This window comes from Silene latifolia, chromosome 7 (genome assembly GCF_048544455.1).
Source record: "Silene latifolia isolate original U9 population chromosome 7, ASM4854445v1, whole genome shotgun sequence".
Taxonomy (NCBI): Eukaryota; Viridiplantae; Streptophyta; class Magnoliopsida; order Caryophyllales; family Caryophyllaceae; genus Silene; species Silene latifolia.
Window position 1 is genome coordinate 87,200,541 of NC_133532.1, and position 25,102 is coordinate 87,225,642.

A 25,102-nucleotide genomic window follows, 5' to 3' on the forward strand; every position below is an offset into this window, starting at 1 on the left:
AAACTTAAAGGGATTTGTTGAAATCCTAGGATGTCTTATTGATAAAGGAGTAAGAGACTAAGAAAGGTGTTTTAGTTTCGCGCATTGCAAATTCTACAAAAGGATTCTAAGTAAGTTGTGATAAAATGGTCAACGTGGGGATTAATGGTGAATCCCTCTACAAATGACTTTATCACAAGTTATGTGATAACAGTGGGAGCATCTTTCAAGTTAAAGAGCCCAAGTATAGCAAGAAGACTAGACAAATACTTAGAAATGAATTCAAGTTATTAGAGATAACATTGAATGAAAGGAAATAGCAATTGAAAAAGTTGGAATATATGGATATAGGGTATATCCACTTGCCAAGCTTTTATTGCATTTTAACTAGTGTTATTAATACACTAAATATTATAGGATATGAAGTAGTAATAGTGTATTGACTATTCATATGTGATAATCACATTTATCGTTTGAGTTTCCTTAAACTCACCCGCTACCTTGTCGTATCCGAATGGATTGTAAAGACAAATTGAACCCCATTAAAGTGAACTGGATTGACATGGTATTCGCCCCTAATTACTTATATGAGGTGACGTCTCGAAGTGACTAGAGTGTGATGCAATTGATGGCAAGTTCATGTGCCATAGAGTCATATGGGATGACTAGTCGATCACATAGGCAGACTGTATGGGACACTCTATCGGGCAGTGACCGCTTATAGAGTTCTGGTAATTCATAAAGCCTGGTCGTGGTAAGAGCTACTATAGTATTCTTATGAGTCAATTCTTTTGACTACAGACTATTCGCCCAAGTTGGCACAACTTCTGATTAGCTTTGATTTATACTCTACGATTTCGTAAATGAGGTCAAACTGGGTATATTTTGGGTTATGATGGACTGTGGCGAAACGAAGGGAATAAGGCGATAGGAATTGTCCACCCCTTGTCAGGGTTGTTTGAAATCTCAAGGCCACTCGAGGAGTAGTTAACTGGAAATGCGTGGCCACGCTCGGAAGGTATTTATGACAGATAATTCCGGTCAGACAGTTACTCTCCAGATCGAGGAAACCGCTCAAGATATGATCAAATGTAAGTACGACCTGCAAGACACCTTGCAGTGAGTGGGAGATTGTAATAGGACAAGAGAATTGGTGACGCACACTTGTCTCGGACAAGTGGGAGATTGTTGGAAAATGTGTCCTCAACAATAGTGCGATCACATGATTTAATATCATAATCAAATCTCATATAAAGAATACGTAAGGGATGATTCAATTATATAGTTAACTGATCAACATTAATCGGTAGCAATTGGCTTGCTAGAGTTTGACGTTACTGTCGTGGGATGGTGGTGGTCAGTTGATCCCTTAAGGTCACACCTAAAGGATGATGCCCTTGTCTGTAATGTTGATTAATTGTATGACGATACAAGTTGATAAATTCCTTAAAATTGAACAATTCAATTTGTGAGAGAGAATATTAATATCTTATTGTAATGGGATTAAATAAGATTTATTTTAGTAATAAAATGCTTTATTACTAAAATTGTTTATTGTTTGAGAAACAATAGAGATAAGAATGAATGGTTAATTAAAATTACAAGATGTTGTGAATTATAATTATATGACCCATTTTATTTATGTGATCAAGTATTACTAGTCAATTTGTTGTATGTAATTTAATTAATTTGTAAAATGATATTTATGTGATAAATATGCATTAAATTAATTAATAACATGTAACATACTACATGTGACATATTGTGTGACAAATGACAAATTGACAAAATAAAATGGTAGTCCATTTTATGGTACATGGACCGAAATAATGAGAGTGATGGGTGTTAGTGGGTGAATTATTTTTTGGGATAAAATAAGCTAATGATGCCTAATCTACACCTAGCCTTACATGCCTAAAGTTTTGATAAGAACAAAAGCATAATGTAAGATGCCATCCTTGGCATTTTGTTTTTGCTCCAACCGTGAGACACTCTATCTTTGGAGGCTTTTGTTCTTTAATTATTCCTCTTATATATTCATTCATTAAACACATGAAAAAGTTGATGGATTATTCTCACTACTCTTTAATCTTCCTCTAAAAATATGAGAAGATTCAATCTAAATTGTTCATAAAGATTACTAATATTATTAGTGTAATATATGAGTATTAGTAATCAATTTTAAGGTAAACTACTAAACAAATATCTAGCAAATATTATTTAGTAGAGATAAGGGATAATCTTGGGTGCAATCAAGGGGAGTGGCTTATATACTTGAAGTCTTTGGAGGATCATCCTATTACTCATCATAGCTTAAGAACAAGTGAAGGTAGGAGACCTTACTTGTGCCCATAAACCGAAATTTACAATGTAAGGGACATTGTTTTCTTATAAATCTTTTATTTTGTTATGCATGCAGTAGATCTAAAGAACAAATAATTAAAAAGTTCATTAGTTCATTATTAGAGGATTCTAATAATAGGTATATAAACCCAACAATTGGCACTTGCTTTCTACAAAAAATTCTATTCTCCGGAGAAGACTAACATGTTGAGAGCCCAAATCACCGGGTTCAAACAAAGGGACGAGGAATCTTTGTATGAAGCATGGGAGAGATTCAAGGACACTTGTTGATCTTTTCCACACCATGGACTTAGCGAGTGGTTCCTTGTACAACAATTTTGGAATGGTCTATATGAAGACTCCCGAAACATTCTCAATATGGGATCAAATGGTATGTTTACCGAAGTTGATGACAATCAAACATGGAACAAGATTGAAGAAATGGCAGTCCATAACTCACAATATAGTAGACCTCGGAAGGCTACTAGAGGAGGAAAGCATGAGGTGGACTCTATTACTCAATTGGGTGCTCAACTTAGCCCTCATATTGACACCATTAATTTGATGTTTGAGAAGGCCATGGCTAAACTTGAAGAGGCCTCCAAATCACCCAAGCAACATGTTAATGCTATGGTAGCATCATCATCAATTTCAAGTGGAGTATGTGAGAGTTGTGGAACTTTGGGACATGACCAAAGTGAATGTAGGCGAACAAGTGAACAAGTGAATTCTTTCCAAGCATACAAAAGTGGCACCCCTTATTCCTACTATTACAATGAAAACACCAAATTCCATCCCAATCTTTCATACAAAAGTCAAAATGATCAAAACCCTCAACAAACATATACCCCACCTCCAATGACAAACCAAGCTCAAAGACTCTTTTACAATCAAAACCAAAGTTATCAAAACAAACCTTCATACAATCAAACAAATGACTAAGGTTTTGATGTTCAAAAAGCGGTCCTCCAAATGCAAAAGAACCAACAAGAATTTGTCACTCAAATGCAAAACGATAGTCAAGCAAAAGACATCACCATTAACAACTTACTAGCTCACACAAAGATGTTGGAGACCCAAATGTCTCAATTAGCATCTTCTAGTTCTCAGAGACAAAAGGGGCAATTACCACCTCAAGGTAATCCCCCAAGACATGAGTCGGTGAGTGTCATCCATTTGAGGTGTGGTAAAAGGTATGAAGGGCCGAAGAGGCCCGTTGATGAAGATGGTGTGAATGCTAGTGAGAAGGAAAGAGTTGTGGAAAACTCTAGGGAAGAAGAACCCACCATTCAAGAAGTTTCAAAGAAGGACGAAGAAAAGGCTAAGGAGAAAGAGCCTATTGTGATTCGACTTCCATTTCCATTTGAGGTGCAATTACCACCTCAAGGTAATTACCCAAGACATGAGTCGGTGAGTGCCATCCATTTGAGGTGTGGTACAAGATATGAAGGGCCGAAGAGGCCCGTTGATGAAGATGTTGTGAATGCTAGTGAGAAGGAAAGAGTTGTGGAAAACTCTAGGGAAGAAGAACCCACCATTCAAGAAGTTTCAAAGAAGGACGAAGAAAAGGCTAAGGAGAAAAAGCCTATTGTGATTCGACTTCCATTTCCAAGTCGTCAAGCTAAGCTTAAGTTTGATGAACAACTTGGAAAGTTTATGGAGATTATGAAAAAATTGGAAGTCTCAATTCCATTTACGGAATTAATAAATCACGTTCCGGCCTATGTGAAATACATGAAAGATATTCTTACAAAGAAGAAATCCATCCGGAAGCTTGAGACTATTGCTTTCACTAAGGTGAGCAGTGCTATCCTACAAGGAAGTTCACCTCCAAAACTAAAGGATCCGGGAAGTTTCTCTATTCCATGCACCATTGGCGACAGCACAATCAACAAAGTTTTATGTGACCTTGGGGCAAGTGTGAGTGTCATGCCATACTCGGTGTGCAAGAGGCTAGGAATGGGAGAGCTCAAGTGCACTAATATCACACTTCAAATGGCGGATCGATCAACGAAGACACCTTTAGGGGTATGGGAGGATGTGCCGGTAAGAATTGGCAAGTTATTCATCCCGGTGGACTTTGTTATTGTTGACATGGAGGAAGACTCCAACATTCCTATCATTTTAGGAAGACATTTCTTACACACCGCGGGAGTGGTGATTGACGTGAAACATAGAGAACTCACACTTGAAGTGGGAGATGAAACAATCACTTTTAATCTTGACAAGACAATGAGAGCTCCCCGCTTACATGAGCCATATTTCATGGTTGATCATTATAGCCGGGAAAGTGATAGGAAGAAGTTGGCATCTCAATACAAAGAACAAGCTATGGGAAAACAATCACCACCCATATGGGAGAAGAAAGTGGATAATCTCCAAGATGCTCCATCCAAAGATTAAGAATGTTTCAACAAGAATGAGAGCTTGAATAACTCACCACCACTCATGACAAGAGAAGAAGAAGGCCTCATTGGCCATAATGACAAGAAGAAAGAGGAGTTGTTCTCATCAACTCGTGATACTATTGGGGAACAAGTAGATGAAGTATGCGGTCTATGGGATGATGAGTTTGAAGGGTTAGTCAACCCTTATATTGGTAATGCTATGACCTAAGACCAAGGCTTTGGTGACCATTTCCACTCAAGTCACCACAATGAAGAACACAATGTGCAAAGGTCTATTGAAGATTTTTATATTGACAATGAACAAGCCTTCGATTACTTCTTCAAGGTGTTGGGCAACATCAACAACACCTTGGCTATGCCCCCTTGACATCTCATACATGGATGAGAGTTTGGTGGAGTCCTCCCTAAACCACCATTTGTAAATATTCTAATCCCTTAACTTGCATTTTACTTATTGTATTGCATGTTTGTCGATTTTGGATTTATATTTTTATGCTTTGATCAAGATTATTATTTTGAGAGAAAGTAAGGGAGGGACTTATATGTTTATTGATGTGTAGTGTTTTGACATAGTGTGGGGATAGCAATTGCCTAGGCTATCCAAGCCTTCGTAGTGCCCCCACAATGAAGACTAAAGGAATGAAGAGTAAATGACATGGGTTGTACGAATACCCACGGGTGGAACTGAATCCGTGAGGTACAGGGACAATCCGAGCGGCCCGACAGCAATCCGCTCGTCCTAGATGAAAAATCCGAGCGTCCTGTAAGAAAAACGCTCGTCCTGAGAGAGCTGGAAAGGAAAATTTTTCTCTGACTAAAGATCCGAGCGTCTCCTATAGGAATCCGCTCATCTCAACCAAGACGCTCGTCTGAGTGAGGATCCGCTCGTCCCGCTTCTATTAAAATATGGGATTTCTCCCTGACCAAGAATCCGAGCGTCCTCAAAAGAATCCGCTCGTCTCCCTTCAGAAAGACGCTCGTCTCCTGCAAAAGACGCTCGTCTCAGCACGGGCTTTCTTTTCTGAAACAGCTGACAGAGAATCCGAGCATCCCGACCACAAGACGCTCGTCTCCCCTGCTGAAAAGCAAATATAACGGAATTAAACCCCCCCCCCCCCCTTCCCATTTCATTTTACTCATTCAAAACACAAACACATCCCCAAAACCCTCAAAACCCTCAGTCCCTCAATCCCTCCATCCATCAAAACCAATTTCCTCAACCAAATTCACCCAAATCAATTCCAAACTCCCTCAAAACTCAAACAAATCACTCCTTTGTCAACAACAAGCAATTAAAACACCAAAATCCCCAAAGTTTGAATCGATTTTCTAGGGTACAAAGGCAAATTTCGAATTTCCTAAATCGATTTGGGTCTTATTGAAACTTGAGGAATTCAAGCAAATATTTGGGTGTTACTACATACAAGAAGAAGATGGCTAGGACAAAAGGTGGAAACAAGGCACTTCCAAAGAAGAATCTCTCAAAAAGGCAAAAAGCTCTTCAAGCTTCCAAAGCTTTGGTGGTTCAAAGTGCAAGGATGGAGATTCAAGAGTCTCCTGTGGTAGAAACTACTACTTCTACTCCGGTTGTTGAGAAACTACATGATTATCCGGAGGTAATTTTCACATCCGATGCTCATAGGAAGAAATTTGTATCCCTTGCTAACAAATCTATCTTACCCACCAAGTTTATATGCCAAGAGACCTTGGCCAAATTGGGTGTCTTTGAACAAACCAATAATTTCTTCGAGTCCATGGGATTGCTTACTTTGTTTAATATGCAAGAATTGACCTATTCATCCCTCACCTTGGAGTTTTTAAGCTCATTGAAAGTTACAAGGGTGGAGACTCGAACGAATATTGAATTCCGCCTTGAGAATATTGATAGGAAAATGTCCTTTGGTGAGTTTGGTAAAGTTTTTGACCTTAGAAATGACTCGACCTATGTGAAGAAACCCATAACAAAATATGATCCCGCTCCTTTATGGAAGGCTATTACCGGAAGAAAGTTTACGTCTTACCATGATTGTCGTGCCCTTTATGTCCATCATCCGGGCATAAGGGTGTGGCACAAGGTTGTTGGGCATACTTTGATTGCTAGGAAGGGAACAAACCACTTCACCGAACTTGATTTTATCTATCTCGAGTCGACCTTGAATGTTGATAGAAAGTTCACCACAAAGTACAATATTCTTCAACTTTTAATTGAGAGGTGGCTTAATATCGATCATGGTAAGGAAGGTGCGGCCTTTATAGTAAATGAGGGATTGGTAACTTGGTTGGCAAAACACTTAAACCGGGACTTCAACAAAGATGGTACTTATAATCCGGTTAAGGGAGGCCACCTCATTGATTTAGCCACTATGGTTCACAAATTCCATTGGGTCAAGAATGACACACTTGACAACAAATTCGGGTGGTTAACAAAAGATGCCAAGTCCTTCACATTACCAAACAAAATTTGCCGACTCAATGTCCATAGGGCACACTACCTTCTCCCACTCTCCGAGGAAGCCGATTACATAATACAACACCAAAGAGAGGACATTGTCGAGCCCTCCTCCTCTATTATCACTCCACCCTACCCGTTCACCTACTATGAGTTTCGACCGGAAAATGTTACGGTGGGGAATGATTACTTGACTCTTTTGATGCAACAAAATGCACAAGCAAGCCCATGAGGATCGAGTCGATGCATATAGAGCACAATATCCGCCTCTCTTATATCTAGCTAGACAAGGACTTCTTGACCCATCTTGTCCTTTGCCTAGTTGGGCGGATAGGGAAGTTTTCTTTCCTAGTGCTTCTAGGGGTGTTAGCTTGGGTGAAGAGGAGGTTGTTGTTGAGAGTAGTGGAAAAGAAGATGAAGGAAATGAAGAGAATGAAGAAGGTGAAGAAGAAGAAAGCTCAAGTGAAAGTGGTGAAGCGTCCGGGTCTATGGAGGTAGATGATGACAATGATGCTAGTGAGAATGATGATGATGATGATGATGGAGATGGTAGTGATGTCGCTATGGGCGATGATTGAGGATTAGCAAGCTCTTGGGAGGATGCCACAATACTTTGTGAGTTTCCTACACCTCCATTAGCTTTGCTCATTTCTCTTGTTTTCATATATTTCTATTCTTGATCATGAGTATTTTCATTGTTCCCACCATGTAAAATCCAAAATGACAATTGTAGTTTCAGGCATAGCATCCTTATGCATGAACTCCCCCAATTTTTGACATTAGAAATAGTGTCTATTTCGGTTTGGGGATGTTTATGCATATGCATTGGGATTTAATTTAAATTATGCTCTCCAACCAAACAAAAACTCATGCATCATGTAGCATAGTGCACTTGCATCACTTGTTTATATGTCATATAGTTCGCTTTTAGAAATCATGCATTTCATATAGATTGTATAATTTCCTATCGTATTGGCCATTGAGGACAATGCCCATACTAGTGTGGGGATGGAAATTCTAACATGACTTTCTAAACAAAAATGATAAAAATTGAAATTTTTTGAAAAAATACAAAAACATGTCTTTTCATTTAATAATCATAAAAACCATAAAAATTTGAAAAATTGAAAAACCCAAAAACATGTTCATTTCCTTCATAGTGTAGTCTTGTATATATTGTGTTTGTTCATCGTTTTTCACATTGATCGACTACGCCACATCCGAGACATGAGGATATTAAAAACCTCATGGTATCATCTTTCCAATCTCCTTTCTCCTCATTATGTTGATGACTATGTGGCTTTATTTTGATTGATGCGGTATAAACAATGTGATTATAGGATTGCATTTAGAGTGTATGGCAAACTAGTTGGTAGAAGCATGTGCATTAGGTTGTATAAATGATAGTTGCATCATGGCATATAGTTGCATTTAGAAAAAATTTTGTGAAACCATCTATTTGGGATACTTGACAAGTGTATATAAGGCCCTTGTAGATACTTTTTCTTCGTAAGACTTTGCTTGTTAGAATACTTGTAAAACACCCTAGGATGTGTCATGCTAGTATCCTTTGGACCATGGATTAAGGCCTAGTCAAGAGTACCGTGTGGTGTGATAACTCCTTGGCTACCGTTTACTCCAAGGCGACCCTTGAAACCATGCAACCATCATCCATGTTCTACCACATTTTTGTCATCAAAAAAGGGAATGAGCACAAAAATTATTCAAATTTGAGTTCAAGAATTGAAATGAAAGTCAAGAAAGTTTGCGATTGCATCAAAAGAAAAGAGGAGTAACAAAAATTGAAACTCCTATGCTTCAAATACAAGCACCCTCACTACAAATGGGGTAGCTTTGAAAATGTTCAAAAAAAAATGCAAAAAGTTGAAATTGTCAAGTGTTGAAAATGCCAAACATCAAAGAAAGGGCAAAAAGAAATGTTCTCAAAATGTCAAATGCCACAAATTGGGGGGGAAACAACAACAAAAAGCAAACTCCCATATGAAACTCAAGTTCTATTGATCTCTTTTCCATCGTATCCACTTTTGTGCATGGTAGAGAGGGGACGACCCTTCTTCTTGTCTAGGAAAGAAGGGGAATTCCGCGATCCTCCAGTGTTTCTAACACCATAGGGAGTCTAATCTTGACGAAAGCATTTAACGATTGAGGACAAAGGTACCCTAGCTTGACAGAACTTGGAGGTGACTTATTGGTATCCTTCTAGGCTTAGTAGTTTGAAGAAACCATATCTATAATGGAATGTGTACCCTTAGATTGCTTCCCCTTTAGATAATTTCCGCCACTTAGATGAGGAAAGTGGCTATTCATTTTTGTAGATGCATCCATTACTTGTTTTGTGTGCTTAATGCTTGGATGTATCACCATTTTGGCAAGCCCCACCTTGCCTTACAAGAAGGCATTCTACCTAACGTTTGTCTTGTTGTGAGTTAAAGGGGCGGAGTGAGACCCGCTAATTATCTCACATCGGCTATATTAGTACGTTAGTTTGAATAAGGGTCCTAGTTTTTGTCACCTCTTTACTCGGGACGAACAAAGGTTCGGTTTGGGGATGTTTGATGTGACTCATATTTGAGCACATTTAGCCCCCGAATTAGCCTCGTTCCTATGCTTTATAGTGCATAATTTGGTCATTTACTATATTTAGTTTCCCATTTTGCATATTCTTTGAGGTTTTGTTTCCTTGGTAGGAGAGGAGTGCAAACCTTGCATTTTCATGGCAAAATGGAGCTAAATTGATCGCATTCAATGACCAAGCATCAAAGGGAAGACGATACTAGAAGACCTATGTAGGTAATAAAGTAGATTGGGCAATGATGAAAGGATCCTTGCATCCTCAACAAGATCCCCGCGGATTGTTGAGGAAAGAAGAGAAGAAAAGTGTCTGACCCAGGATCCGAGCGGATTGCTGCCAATCCGAGCGTCTCCCTGCCCAGCAATCCGAGCGTCCCGACAGCAAGACGCTCGTCTTGAAGCCTCACAATGCGAGCGTCTCCCTCAGTGATCCACTCGGATATTCTTACAGGAACCACCGTGCCATCTTCCTAGACGCTCGGGACGAGCATATCCATGCGGGGCTAGCAAAATGGAGATGCGCATCTCCTTGGAGAGGAGCACTTCCTCAAATTTTTTTAAGGGTCTTAATAGTCATTTAAGCCCTTAGTAACCCTAATATTTGTACCTAATCTTTAGTATAAATACCCCTTTTGTACTACCTAGATTAGAATCAAGTCTTAAGCAATCATAATACTCTCTTAATCAAGTTGTAATCAATTAGTAATCTCATCTTAATCTTGTAATCAACTCTTAATTTAGTCTTAATACAAATCTCATTTCTTAATCTTTCCTTAATTTTTCTATTGTTCATCATTTATTTTGGGTAATTAGAAGATTATTTGGACTTATTTGGAGGATTGACAACCTTCCATCAATCATCAAGTACTTTTATTATTCTTTGCTTTATTATTTGGAATCATCTTCATAGGTATAATTCTCCCTTAATCCTTTTAATTATTGTTAATCATTTTTATTTGTTAATCATGTTTTGCCTTGCTAGTATGATTGACAACCTTGTTAGCATGTTAAACTTGATAATGAGTGAGTGGTTTCCTTAACTATGGTTAATGGGGAATTAGGGGAAACCAACATGGGGATTGATTCATGCTTAATCAAATATGTTTTCATAATTGATTTGCTTGCTTGTTGTGATTCCAACTTATGCACATGTTATGTTTGATGAAATGCGAGCCTATGAATCCTTGCATTTTTTACCCATCACTTATCTTTTCAATGAGACTTGTAAGACATAAACCAACTCGAGTCTCATTAGACCATGCATATAGTTGGATATGAAGGATTAAGTCGACTTGTAGGTGTTATACAATCTAATCGATTCGGTTCTGGGACCCAAACCTTCTTAGGGATTGTAAGATATACACTAACTCGATCCAATCACAACAATAAGTTCTTGCATCTAGTAGAGAATATGTTTGTATGATCAAATCCCATGAATCCCCTATGAACCCATGACACCCTAGTGCTTTTAATCAATTGTTTACATCTCATTTTAATCATCTTGCTTGTTTTTATTGCTTTACTTTTATATTGTTGATTAGTTTAGTTGATCTCCTATCTCAACCCAAATTGTGACACCCTTAGACACAACCATTTGTAATTGAAAATCCTACATCAATACCCGTCCCTTGGGATCCAATTTTTACATGCCTCTTTACTAAGAGTAGTTTGTGAAGTTATAAATATTGTTTTTGTTGAGTAACTTTTGACAACGAGTTTTACAACAACACCACGTTCGATGGAGATGAGCGGGGCTTAGGTGGGAACGGCTGCGGTCCCCCACTGGCGGCAAGGAGTACTTGTTGCGATGGGTACTCTGGCAAGGCTACACACTTTAGTGTGTAGTCAGATATGTGGAGATAGGGTGGAGTTATGGAGATTGAGATTGTGTGTTTGAGTTGTTTACATTGTGGTTTCATGTCAGCTGTTGTTTTTATCTAATTATTACTGACCCCGTTTAAATGTTTTAAAAACTGTGGTGATCCATTCGGGGGTGGTGAGCAGTTATTGAGCAGGTATGAGACGATGCGCATGGGATAGCTGGGATGAGTCACCACGTTGCAGTTTTAGAAGTCTTCCGCTGTGTCGAACATTTGTAGTTGTTTAATAGTTGACAGTTTTCAGAACCTTTGTATTTCCTTTTAACAGTTTTGGAGTTTGGCTTGTATCACTTAAAATTTATTACTATTTAAGTATGTTTCCTTATTATCATTTGATTATCATTGCCTCGGGTAACCGAGATGGTAGCACTTCCATGCCTTAAGTGGTCCTTGTAAGGCACTTGGAGTATGGGAGTGTTACAAAGTGGTATCAGAGTGACGATCTTGAAACCTGTAACCAATGAACCTAATGAACATAGGGAGTCAAACTAAAATGAACCCGGGGTAGAAGTTGTAGGAGCTAATGCAAAGACTTGGGAGACGTCCTAAAGTCGCGAACTTGCCCTAAAATTTTGAACCGGTCACCATGGGATATGAGTTGGGATTGCGATGTGTTTATCTTGTGATTTGTGTATCTATATAGTAATGTGTGGTATGAATCGGTGGATGCACGCATGTGGAGATAGGAGATGTGTAGTGAAAGATGATGATGATGTGATTTTATACGTTGTTGGTTGAAAGCATGAAAGCCTGATATTTGATTTATAACGTGGCATGTTAGAAATACGGAAGAAAGTTACTTTTGTTTGAGTATACAAAGAGATGTATATATGTTGTTGTTTGTCGTTTTGCATAAGAGTGTAGATAGTTGGAAGTGTGAGTTTGAACATGCGGGTAGTGTACGAGTCTGCATGACTCGATCGAGTGGGGGGGACTCCATCGAGTAGGTGAGTGACTCGATCGAGTGGGTATGACTCGATCGAGTAGGTGGTTTTCCGTTTTTGGGCAGAAGTCTATTTTTAGGCGCTCGATCGAGTAGGATAGGGCACTCGATCGAGTGGGGTCAACTCAATCTAGTGTGTGGTTGGCTCGATCGAGTATGTTTTAGGGAGCTTTCTGGTCAGGTTCTGGAGTCGAGGCACTCGACCGAGTAAGTGGGCAACTCGATCGAGTGGGTTTATGGCACTCGATCGAGTAGGTGCTGTTCAGGTTGTTTTCGTGTTTTGAGATTTGGGATGTGTGTTCATGTTTACCCTTTTCTTATATAGTTCCAAGATGCCGCCGAAAATAAACGCTTTGTATGCTAGGGCCGAAAACATGAGCATTGATTAGATAGTTAAGATGTTGGAGCACCAAGATGCTCTTACTGTGGCTTTGAAGAGAGTGGGAAAAGATAAGGAGACAGGGCCAGATCACTCCAAGATAAGTGTTCATATAGCGAGATTTAATCCTAAGGAGTACTTGGGAACTGGGGCGCCAATTCTGCTGGATAACTGGCATAGGGAGATGGAGAATATTCTCAATCTGGTACATTATCCTAAGGAGCTTCGAGTGGAACAGGCTGCGTTCTACTTGAGGGAAGTAGCTGGTGAGTGGTGGGACAAGGTTAAGGTGAGTGCTTTGGAGATATATGTGAAACAGGGGTTACCTGTGATACCATGGGATGAGTTTAAGAAAGCTATGAGACGAGAGTTTGTACCTGAACATGTGCGTAGTAAGCTGAGGGAGGAGTTCGATGATTTTAAGATGACTTCTGATATGATAGTTGCTGAGTACTACTCCCTCCCATTCTTTCAATTCATACCATTTTCCTTTTTCGTCTCATTCTTTAAATTCATACCATTTCTATATAAAGTAAGAAAAAAGCTGTAAAATTTCATTTATACCCCTTATTAATTATACTACTCGGTATCAACTACCCCCCACTAAACTAAACCTACCCCTACCCACCATACGTTTATTCCACATTCATTTGTACCCACCTACCTTTGTTTATTTTTCAGGCTAATCACTATACTTGCTCATCCTACCTTATTCATCTCACTCCCCATATAATTCATCCTTCCTCCATCAAATATTCACATACCCTTTGATTTTCCTGTTGCTTCTTTATTAATGGTGAAATCTGACGAGGCAAGTTTTGTAGAGGACACCCCCATACGATTGGGGTTCGTTGAAGACACACCCATACGATTGGGGATCGTTAACAAGGAACGAAGACGTTTTAGTCAGTTACGAGTACCATGGAAGCGTAATACCAAGCGTCAATTGATTTTTCATGATGAAGACGACGGAGATGATTTGGGGATGGCTATGTTGAGGATTTATTTTTCATCTTACTATAAGGTACAGAGTATTATCAGATCCATAATTTTATTGAAACAATTTAGATAAAGATCTAATTATAAGGGTAAATTCAGATCTAATTAGTTTTTCTTCATAATCGATATCAAATTTCATCATTACCCAAAATACATTTTTGATAAAAATAAAAATCCCAAAATACATGATACGGATTATAAATGTTTTTGACAAATGTTCAGTTATAAATAAATGAACATTATTCAAACACATTATGACCATAATTTTTGCCAAAAAACTCATATAGTGTTGTTTCGTCTTGATTGCATCATGCTACATTTCCTCTCGCATCATGTGTTGTTCTGTTCTTACCCAAAAACTCATTCAACACAGAACCTGCACGACCAAATCTAGTTAGTTGTGTCGTCCTCCTGTTGTTGCATCTGGCTACTGACATTGAGATGTTGTATTGTTGTTGCGACTTCATGTTCAACATATATTTCTTCCATTCTTGTGAGAACAACCTGCTTATTTGGCATGACATATTCTGGTAGTAGTCCCAACCTTGCTAATTTTTTTTTCCAACATGTGGAAGCTTGTATTTATTGTTTCCCCTGTCAATCAAAATTTCATTCATGCAATACATTAGAGATAACCACACATAAGTCAATGTACGATTGTTAACATCATCATACGCTTTAAGTACTGCATCCACCAGCTCTTCAACTGTGGTTGGGCCTTCTTCATGTTGCAATTTTTGTATAATTCGAAAGAAACCCAAGTCGTTTATATTCATGTCTGGACTGTTAGGTGGCTGATTTTGTAGTTGAATGTGAAATCCATCTGAATTCGCTGCTCTTTGAAATTCATGGTCATCGTTTGAGATATGTGGCTTAGCGTTGTCCTGCTGAATTATTATGTGCTTGCTGGCATTTGATGGCCATTTTTCCTTAATGGCTGGAATGACTTTGGTGATTAGGCATTCTCGAGTGACTTGCTTTGTTATCTTTTCAATAGCCTTTGTTTCTAGGACACCTCGAGGCCTATTTTTACTTGCCCTTTGAGCTGCCACCTGATTTGTGAATGGGAATATACCTATTTTCCCATCAAACACACAAGCTCCATCATCTCCATACCTTGGCCTCGCCACCGCTGCCATGAACATGATTTTAGTGATGAACCGCTTGCTTTTGCATGTTCTATGCGGGTTTTCTTCTTCTGGCAAGAGGTAGTATCTTTGATTTATTTTTGTCAAGTAGAACCATTTCTCATCAATATGCACATAATTATACATGCATTCAAATGTGGGATTGATAGGCACACTTTGTGGCAGAATTTTTGACAAAACAAATGAAACTCTAGCTTTCATGTTTTCGTTGGTTAGATAGGGTTTTATTGCATTTGTGTGAGCTCTTATCTTCCCTTTTTTAACTAACCTTTGGATTGTACTTTCTGAGCAACCAAGTACCTTACTTAGACTATACATATTCATTCTCTTCTTAAGGGGAGTTTCCCTCATTTTTTCAAAGTCTATGTGAAGGCTTGTAGGTTTACCTTTATAATTTGGCTTCAAATTTGGTGGTTGTGCTGTTTGTATTGCTTCATGGACCACCTTCCAGACTCTTGTAATTGCATGTCTATCAACATTATATTCTTTGGCCAACTCTCCCATGGTACCATGTTTCAGTTTACCATTTGTATAATTGAGGTACATTGCAAGTGATATCTTAATTTTATCTTTTTCAGTCAATCTTGGATTAAGCCTAGCGGACTGCTCACACCCAACCGAGGTTGCGGCCTGAACTTCATTTCGGATTGGAAAAAGTGCTTCAAAGGGAATCTCCTCGTGTTGGGGTGGTTCAACATCCATGGTGTGCTATAAATTTTGTGGGTAGTAATGGTTGTAATTTTTTGAAAAGGCTGTAACTTTTGTTGGGAAGATTCCAACTTTTTAGAAACTTTAATGTTGTAATGAATGCTGATTCACTTTGTGAAATGTATTAATGGCATTAAATTCAAATGAAATCTTATTTGGAGGGAAATTTTGGAGCCAAATAATATTTGGCTGAATTTTAGGTTTGGAGGCAATTTGAAATTTGGGGGTCAATCTTAAATGGCCCCTCTTTTCAGAATCTCAAAATTAAGGAGTGGCCCTCACACAATTACTTTTGGCAGCAAATTAGTCTCTCTTAATTAAATACCCCCACCTTTTTTAAAGCACTAATAATTTGTTTCCTTAAAGATTGTGCCATTTCAATATGGTATGAATTGAAAGAATGGGAGGGAGTATCATAAGTTCAATGAGAAATCTAGGTATGCTGAGGACATGGGGCTGAACGAAGAGAACTTTACGTTGAGATTTGAGAAAGGGTTGACCCCCAAGATCATGGAGAAGCTGCCGGTAGGGGTCCTTATTGATGTTAAGAAGTTGTATGAGCGTGCAGGGAGAGTTGAGAGAATGGTAGAGATGACTAAGGAGAACCGAGAGAGAGCCTCTGAGAAGAGGAAGGCTGAAAGTGAGGGTGGTGGTCAGTCTGGTTACAAGAGGGGCGGCCATAGCCAGGTGAGAGCGTACTCTTCGGGTTCGGTGTTTAGTGCTGGAGCTTCTGATAGGCGTGGCCGTGGTGGTAGTAGTAGCAGCTGGGGTATGACTTGTTTAAACTGTGGCGGTATGGGCCACATGAGGCATGAGTGCACCAGTGCTATGAGTGGGGGTTTCCAGAGACCGTTGCAAGGGAGTTTCTCTCAGGGTCCTTCGTAGAGTTATGCTAGTAACAGGCCGCCTGGGTCGTGGAATAACCGGGGTGGTCAGAATAACAACAATGGTGGGGCTAACCGCAATGGCGGTAATTCATATCAGAGACCAGCAACGAACAACAACAACCAGGGGTCGGCTGCTAAGCCGTCTACCTCAGCTAGTACTGTCTAGGGAGGTGGGCAGAAGACCAGTGGTAAGTTGTTCATGATGGAGAAGAAGGCAGCTGAGGAGGATGCTCACGTTATCACCGGTACTTTTCTTCACTACTACAAATCCCTTACATTGATGACGCTTTTGCATTGACGCTTTAATAGAGTGTCGACCTCATAATTAACCCTCCAATTTGTTATTTTGGAAAACCGCCTAAAACATTTTGGAAGACGCACTTTTCTAAATTTCACCGAAAACCCCCGCTAATAACGCACCCATACAATACATTTATTTTGTCATTTTCCAAAAACAAAAAACCCTAACCCCCTAACCTGGAAATTTTTTATTCGATCGTCATCAAGGATGACTAAATTTTCCAATTAATTCTGATTTTTCAAATCACAAAGTTACAATTTGCCTATCACACATCGAAGGTACGATTCTAGATACTGCTCTATTTTCTAAATTGTTCTTGTTTTGATTGTATGTATTCTTCTGCAATTTGTGTATTAATCGATGATTTGTGAAATTGTGGAGTCGTCTCTAATCAATCAATTGTTTTATTTTGCTATTCGATTTATAATTAATCAATTGGATTTGGGAATATAATTAATCAATCGGATTTGGGCAATACCCTCTTCGTGAGCTGATCCATGTTAATGTGTAGGTTCAAATTCGTAGTAGTGTAGGCTCGCTTTTGTTGCTGGTTTCTAATTGATAATTTTGTTGCTAAATGATGTTTTTGTAACTGGTACTTTGGTAATTTAGTACCATTGATTATCAGCTAGCAAGGTTTATATTTTCATTTCCCTTTTACTACCAGTTATCTACTTAAGACTAAATAGGAGAATTGCTAGATAGGCGAATTTGTGAAGACGCAAGTTAGTTTGAACTGCTCTAGGGACGGTAGGCCATTTATTTGTACTACTTGTGCATCTGGAAGAGTAGAATAAATGAAAGCTTTTCAAAGAGCTCAAATCCGGTAGATGATAAAATTGTGAGATAAGTATTAAGGCGCTAGCTTGAACGCTCAGACATAGATGTTGCGTGGTTACAAATCTGTGGAACTTGAAACTTTTCAAGGTTTCTTTAAAACAAAGCCATATAATGTACAATAGACCAAGGACTTCAAGCATTGATAGTTATGTCGGTTTAATTAACTGCATTTCTGTTTAGTTCAATATAATTATGCTTTTAGTTTCTCAAAACAATCTAGTACAAGGCTTGCAGACAGTTTTCTTGATCAGTAATCAGTAATTTAGTAATTTTCACTTGTAAGTTATTTGAATTGCCATATAACTTGCCATATAGTTTGAAGGAGTGAATAGATGAATTGCATGAATTGAAATAGATTGAATTAAAAAGATTATTTTACTGAGGTAGACGAAAAATAAAATAGAAGGAGCAACCATTATTTACCAAGGATAGTTAATACATGTATGATGCATGTTAAAACCCAGCATCTGCTTTGGTGGGTGTGCCAGTGGTCGGCTAAGCCTTGTACTAAGTTTGCTCAGAGTTTGTGTTACTATTATTATTTTATATTTACCGTTTTTATGTCCCTACACATTGTTCAGTTCTCTGATTTTCTCTGTTCATACATACCTGAATCTCACCTTCCTGTTACATGCACACTTACAAGCAATGGCCTGTTAGTGGAGTCTTTACCTTTGTTTTGTTTGATTCGGGAGCATCATAGTCGTTTGTATCATCGGGTTATGCTAAGCTTTTGGGATTGAGTGAATATGTGTCTGTAAAAGAGGAAGTTTTTATACCGTCGGATGATTCTGTATCTTGTGGGCAGTTGTATAGAGGTGTGTCTATGATAGTTGGGCAGGTTGACCTACCAGTGGACTTGTTAGAGTTTCCTTTGGAGGGTTTTGAGATGATAGCTGGTATGGATTGGTTGGGTAAGTACAAGGCTAAGATATATTGTCATCAAAAGAGTGTTTCTTTGAGAGGTCCTAAGGGGATTAGTGTGTCTTATCGTGGGTTTGTTGTCAAACCCAAAGTTAAGTTGATTGCAGCAGTGACCTTGAAGTCTTACCTGAGGAAGGGGTGTCCGTTGATCTTGTGCCATGTGAGGGATCATCGTATGGAGAGTCCGTCAGTTGAATAGATACCAGTGGTGGAAGAGTTTCCAGCTGTCTTTCCAGAGGAGATACCGGGGTTGCCACCGAAGAGGGAGATAGATTTCATTATTGAGTTGAAACCGGGGACGGGTCCAATCTCTAAGGCACCGTACCGTATGGGTCCGAAGTGTTAGGTTTACTAACCTATTATTAGACTCTTCTAATAGTGAACAAATTAACATTTTAATTTCTAGTTCTTTAGATCTAGTGCATGCATAACAAAATAAGAGATTTATAAGAAAACAATGTCCCTTACATTGTTAATTTCGGTTTTGTGGGTACAAGTAAGGTCTCCTACCTTCACTTGTTCTTGAGCTATGATGAGTAATAGGATGATCCTCCAAGACTTCAAGTATAGAAGCCACTCCTCTTAATTGCACCCAAGATTATCCCTTATCTCCACTAAATAATATTTTCTAGATATTTGTTTAGTAGTTTACCTTAAAATTGATTACTAATACTCATATATTACACTAATAATAATACTAATCTTTATAAAAAATTTGAATCATCTTTTCTCATGTTTTTAGAGAAAAATGAAAGAGTAGAGAGAATAATGCATATGAAAATGTTGCATATGAATGAATGAGTATGAGAGGAATAATTAAAGAACAAAAACCTCCAAATGAAGGGGTGTGTCACGGTTCAAGGAGGGATGATGACCAATATATTGTCCTTCACTTTTCCTTTTGTTATTATCAAAACCTTAGGCATGTAAGGCTAGGTGTAGATTAGACATCATTAGCTTATTTTATCTCATAAAATAATTCACCCACTAACACCCATCACTCTCATTATTTCGGTCCATGTACAATAAAATGGACTACCATTTTATTTTGTAAATTTGTCATTTGTCAAACAATATGTCACATATAGTATGTTACATGTTATTAATTAATTTAATGCATATTTATCACATAAATATCATTTTATAAATTAATTAAATTATATACAACAATTTGACTAGTGATACTTGATCACATAAATAAAATGGGTCATTTAATTATAATTATCAACATCTTGTAATTATAATTAACCATTCATTCTTATCTCTATTGTTTCTCAAACAATAAGCAATTTTAGTAATAAAGCATTTTATTACTAAAATAAATCTTATTTAATCCCATTACAATAAGATATTAATATTCTCTCTCACAATTGTATTGTTCAATTTTAAGGAATTGATCAACTTATATCGTCATACAATTAATCAACTTTAAAGATAAGGGCATCATCCTTTAGGTGTGACCTTAAGGGATCAACTGACCACCACCGTCCCACGACAGTAACGTCAAACTCTAGCAAGCCAATCGTTACCGATTAATGTTGATCAGTTGACTATATAAATGAATCATCCCTTACGTATTCTTTATATAAGATTTAATTATGATATTAAATCATGTGATCGCACTATTGTTGAGGATACATTTTCCAACAATCTCCCACTTGTCTGAGACAAGTGTGCGTCACCAATTCTCTTGTCCTATTATAATCTCCCACTCAATGTAAGGTGTCTTGCTGGTCGTACTTACACTTGATCATATCTTGAGTGGTTTCCTCGATCTGGAGAGTAACTGTCTGACCGAAATTATCTATCATAGATATCTTCCGAGCGTGGCCACGCATTTCCAGTTAACTACTCCTCGAGTGGCCTTGAGATTTCGAACAACCCTGATAAGGGGTGGACAATTCCTGTCGCCCTATTCCCTTCGTTCAGCCACAGTTCATCATAACCCTAAATATACCCAGTTTGACCTCATTTACGAAATCGTAGAGTATAAATCAAAGCTAATCGGAAGTTGTGCCAACTTGGGCGAATAGTCTCTAGTCAAAAGAATTGACTCATAAGAATACTATAGTAGCTCTTGCCATGACCAGGCTTTATGAATTACCAGAACTCTATAAGCGGTCACTGCCCGGCAGAGTGTCCCATACAGTCTGCCTATGTAATCGACTAGTCATCCCATATGACTCTATGGCACTTGAACTTGCCATAAATCGCATCACACTCTAGTCACTTCGAGATGCCACCTCATATAAGTAACTAGGGGCGAATACCATGTCAATCCAGTTCACTTTAATGGGGTTCAATTTGTTCTCAACAACCCATTCGGATACGACAAGGTAATGGGTGAGTTTAATAAAACTCAAACGATAAATGTGATTATCACATATGAATAGTTAATACACTATTACTACTTCATATCCCATAATCTCTAGTGTATTATTAACACTAGTTTAGATGCAATTAAAAGCTTGGAAAGTGGATATACCCGATATCCATGTATTCCAACTTTTTCAATCGTTATTTCCTTCTATTCAATGTCATCTCCAATGACATGAATTTATCTAAGTATATGTCTAGACTTCTTACTAGACTTGGGCTCTTTAACTTGAAAGACGCTCCCACTGTTATCGCATAACTTGTGATAAAGTCATTTGTAGAGGGATTCACCCTTAATCCCTACGCTGATCATTTTATCACAATTTACTTAGATTCCTTTTGTAGAATTTGCAATGCACGATACTAAAATACTTTTCTAGTCTCTTACTCCTTAGTCAACAAGACACCCTAGGATTTCAACAAATCCCTTATAGTTTGGAAACTAAAGTCTGTGCAACCCTTCAACACATTACTTAGTTTATCATCCAAACATATGAACGAATTCTTAATTCTTCTCAAGAATCTCAAGGATGTTCTTTAAGGCTTTCACAAGCCATATCATGGGAATTATCTTATTATTGACTTATCATGCCCTAGGCATAAGGTTCATCACATCATATGCGTCTGTTGGCATACATGATCGTTCTAATGGCGGAAACATTAGTAATCGATTTCATGCGATCAACAACATAATAGGTTCAGTGAACAACTATGACTCCATCATAGTAATTCCACTTTTATCAACATGAATAACTCATTCAACCTTGTTGATGTTAAACAAATACGAAAGATCTCATCCTCATAAGACTCTCAACTCTATGCCAATATACTCTCACATAGATACGGTAATCTACAGTATATTACACCTTCTCCTAGTCTTCCAATCACTCTTGACAGAAGAGAGCATTGGTACATTATTCTCAATAAGTAATATGTGATCAACATATAAGACATGGAGAAAATGATTCTAGCTCCCACTTAACTTCATGTATAATCATGATTCTTCAATCATGTGAATGAAACCATTCACTATTATCACATGAAAAGTATAATCCTTTAATGCTTGCTTAAAACCATCCTAGGTTCACTTAAGAAAGCTACGCATAAGATGTTAGGACACTTAAATCTTTATCTAAGGTTTTGTGTTTAAAACACTTCCTTCCCTAAATTCCCATTTTAGAAAAGCGAATTTTATTTGCCATTCTTCATTAGAATGAAATGCGGAAATTCCTAACACAATTTATCTTGATCAACATCTTCATGTAAATCTTATGCATTTTTGTACTCTGAAGCTCTATTTACCTTTAAAGAGACCCTCACTTTAAAGTAAATCTACTCATGAGCAACCATTTTTTTGGATTGTAATGCTTCGGCTCGTATGTAACAGAGTCATGATACTATCACTTTCACAAAGTAATATTTTTAAACAATAAGACATGTGCGATAAACTGTGACACCCTCATTTATTGCGGAAAAGTAAACACGTAATTCTACAGAAAAACTGACAGGATATGTTTGTAATTGGTTCAACTAATTAAAACCTGTCATTTTTAAAACTTTTCTAAACCATTCACAAACATTTCCAGAAGGAGGATGCCAACACCTGCAAATGCTAACAGACTAATTTACATAACTATACTAAAGTCATGAGAATAAAGTGATACAAACCAAAGAAAAAGAGGGAGACATATGTCCCTAAAATGTATGTGACACAAAAAGGGTTTAAGGGTCACAATGAAATAAAACCAGTCTAGGTCCCAAGGTTACTTTGCTCGCTAGCTCGTCCATGTACCCCATATATGCATCACCTACCTGTCATTCGCATTTTATACAAATACGAAAGCCACAGTCAGTGGGGAGTAACTCCGAGTTCTCCCAGCCACGAAATGTCATAATTAATATAACATGTAAACATAAGAATATGAATACGAATCACACAATGCCTTAGCATATAGATGCTAGACAATCGTGCTTATCATGTGAACAACAATATAACAACACATAGTCCTAGCATGTGAAAACTAGACCGACTCATACTACACTATCATGTGAATCACATAACATCCAGGAATCCAAACTCTATCAACCATAGCCGGCTTGCATCTCACCTTCTATGATTCATAGAATCACCATACAAGAAAGGGCAATATATCAAAGACAGGCATAAGTTCTTAGTACCGTCAATAGTCACTTTGTAACTCGAGTCTATACCACGAGGTAGGGAAGGTAATCGAACCGGTATCTTGGTTCAACGGTTACTATTAAGAAAACATGGCCAAGAGACAACACAACCCTAGCCTAAAATCTGCGCAGACCTAGACATGCGGATACACACCACCGCACCCAAGACCCACAACTTTTTTTTAAAACAAAGTGAAGTGAGTACCCTAAGGACACCACCGAAGGGTTGGCTAGTACTTAAGCTGACCCCATACTATCAAAATAAGTACCTGAGGTCATGCCCCAACTTGGATATAAATCCACTAGTCAGGAACACAAAGGCTATCAAGCAGTGAACATATACTCGTCAGAGACTATAAAGACCTATCTATGATGAAGGCCGAAATACTCACCTCGGACCTAGTCCCAGCTAGTCCCAGCTTGAATACTTTAGCCCACACCACACACGACTCACCACACAAGTCAATTAAGACACCCACTTAACCTTAAGAGGGCAAAAAGTCCTACTTACCAACATAAAATCTAATATTCTATCATGTGAAAGGCTATATAAATGTCTAATTAGCAGATAAACCAACAGAATCCTCAATACCAATTTCCAATTCTAACAATATTAACCAAATTAAAGGCTTCGGGGAATCTAGGGCCGTTTTTACAATATAAAAAGCTACTTAAATCAACTAATTACACATGTGAGATAAAAATATAATGAATGGCCTAAAACAAGAAAAAGGCCGACTATCTAATTCATTCAAAATTTCATCCAATCAATTTTTACCCGAACCCCAGGTCTGCGACAGTGCGGGTTAAATTGCGGTGATCAATCACACAATTGACTGACATCGATTCAGTCAAAGGGACTAAGGCTCAGTTTTCGGCACAATCATCCAAACATTGCAACTACCATCATAAGAATAATTTTACCATAAACACTATATTTACTACTAACATTACTCATTTCATAAAATTACCCATATGCTACTTATACTAAATATAACATTCACAAAATCATACAAAAAGCAAAGAATGTGACATTTATTCGTCGAGTAACTCGGAATAGTTACCTTACGCTAGCAAAGAGACAAGCAATAAACTTGAGAAAGCTTCTAAAACCCAAAATTACTCTTCATCTTCAACCATATATGAGGGTGTCACATAAACTCCCACTGAACTATACTCTCATTCTATCTTCATAGACTATAGTTCAATACCAACTCCTACTCTATAATTCTATTACTTTCACAAAGTAACATTTGAAATATAAGAGATGTTTGTGACGATTCAATCTACTCCCACTCTATCTCTCAGAAATACATCTATATTCTTGAGAGATAGCTTTGTGAGTCACAAACATATATATTTAACGGAGTATTAGGAGTTTATCTAGACTATGCATTAGCATTCAAAAGGCCATCCCTATCATGGCAGTTTGACTCTTGTCATATGCCAGTTTGATCCATGTCATATGTTAAATAGACTCTCTATTTGAGGTATCTCATGGTTGACCATCCGTTTAGAATTACTTGTCCGTTTTGGATTGCAAATTCCCAAAATTGAGTTTAACAACTCAAACTGACTCATATTAGTTTGATCTTATGGGTAGTGACACTAGGTCATAATCCATCTTTAATAAATCAAATTTATTACTTAGATCTTTGCCACTACGATCGGATCGTAATGCTTTAGTCTTTTCTTCAATTGGTTCTCTACACCATTTAGAAATTTCTCAAATTTCTCAAATGCTTCACTATATATTTGATTAAGT

The 25,102-nt window shown here is 37.9% G+C and overlaps 1 non-coding gene across 1 annotated transcript; it reads right to left on the reverse strand.

Annotated features, from left to right (window-relative positions):
- Positions 1–2,526: 2,526 nt before the first annotated feature.
- Positions 2,527–2,633, reverse strand: LOC141593260 (small nucleolar RNA R71). The gene has a single exon (XR_012521361.1). It is a non-coding gene; the product is annotated as a small nucleolar RNA R71 (small nucleolar RNA).
- Positions 2,634–25,102: the final 22,469 nt, after the last annotated feature.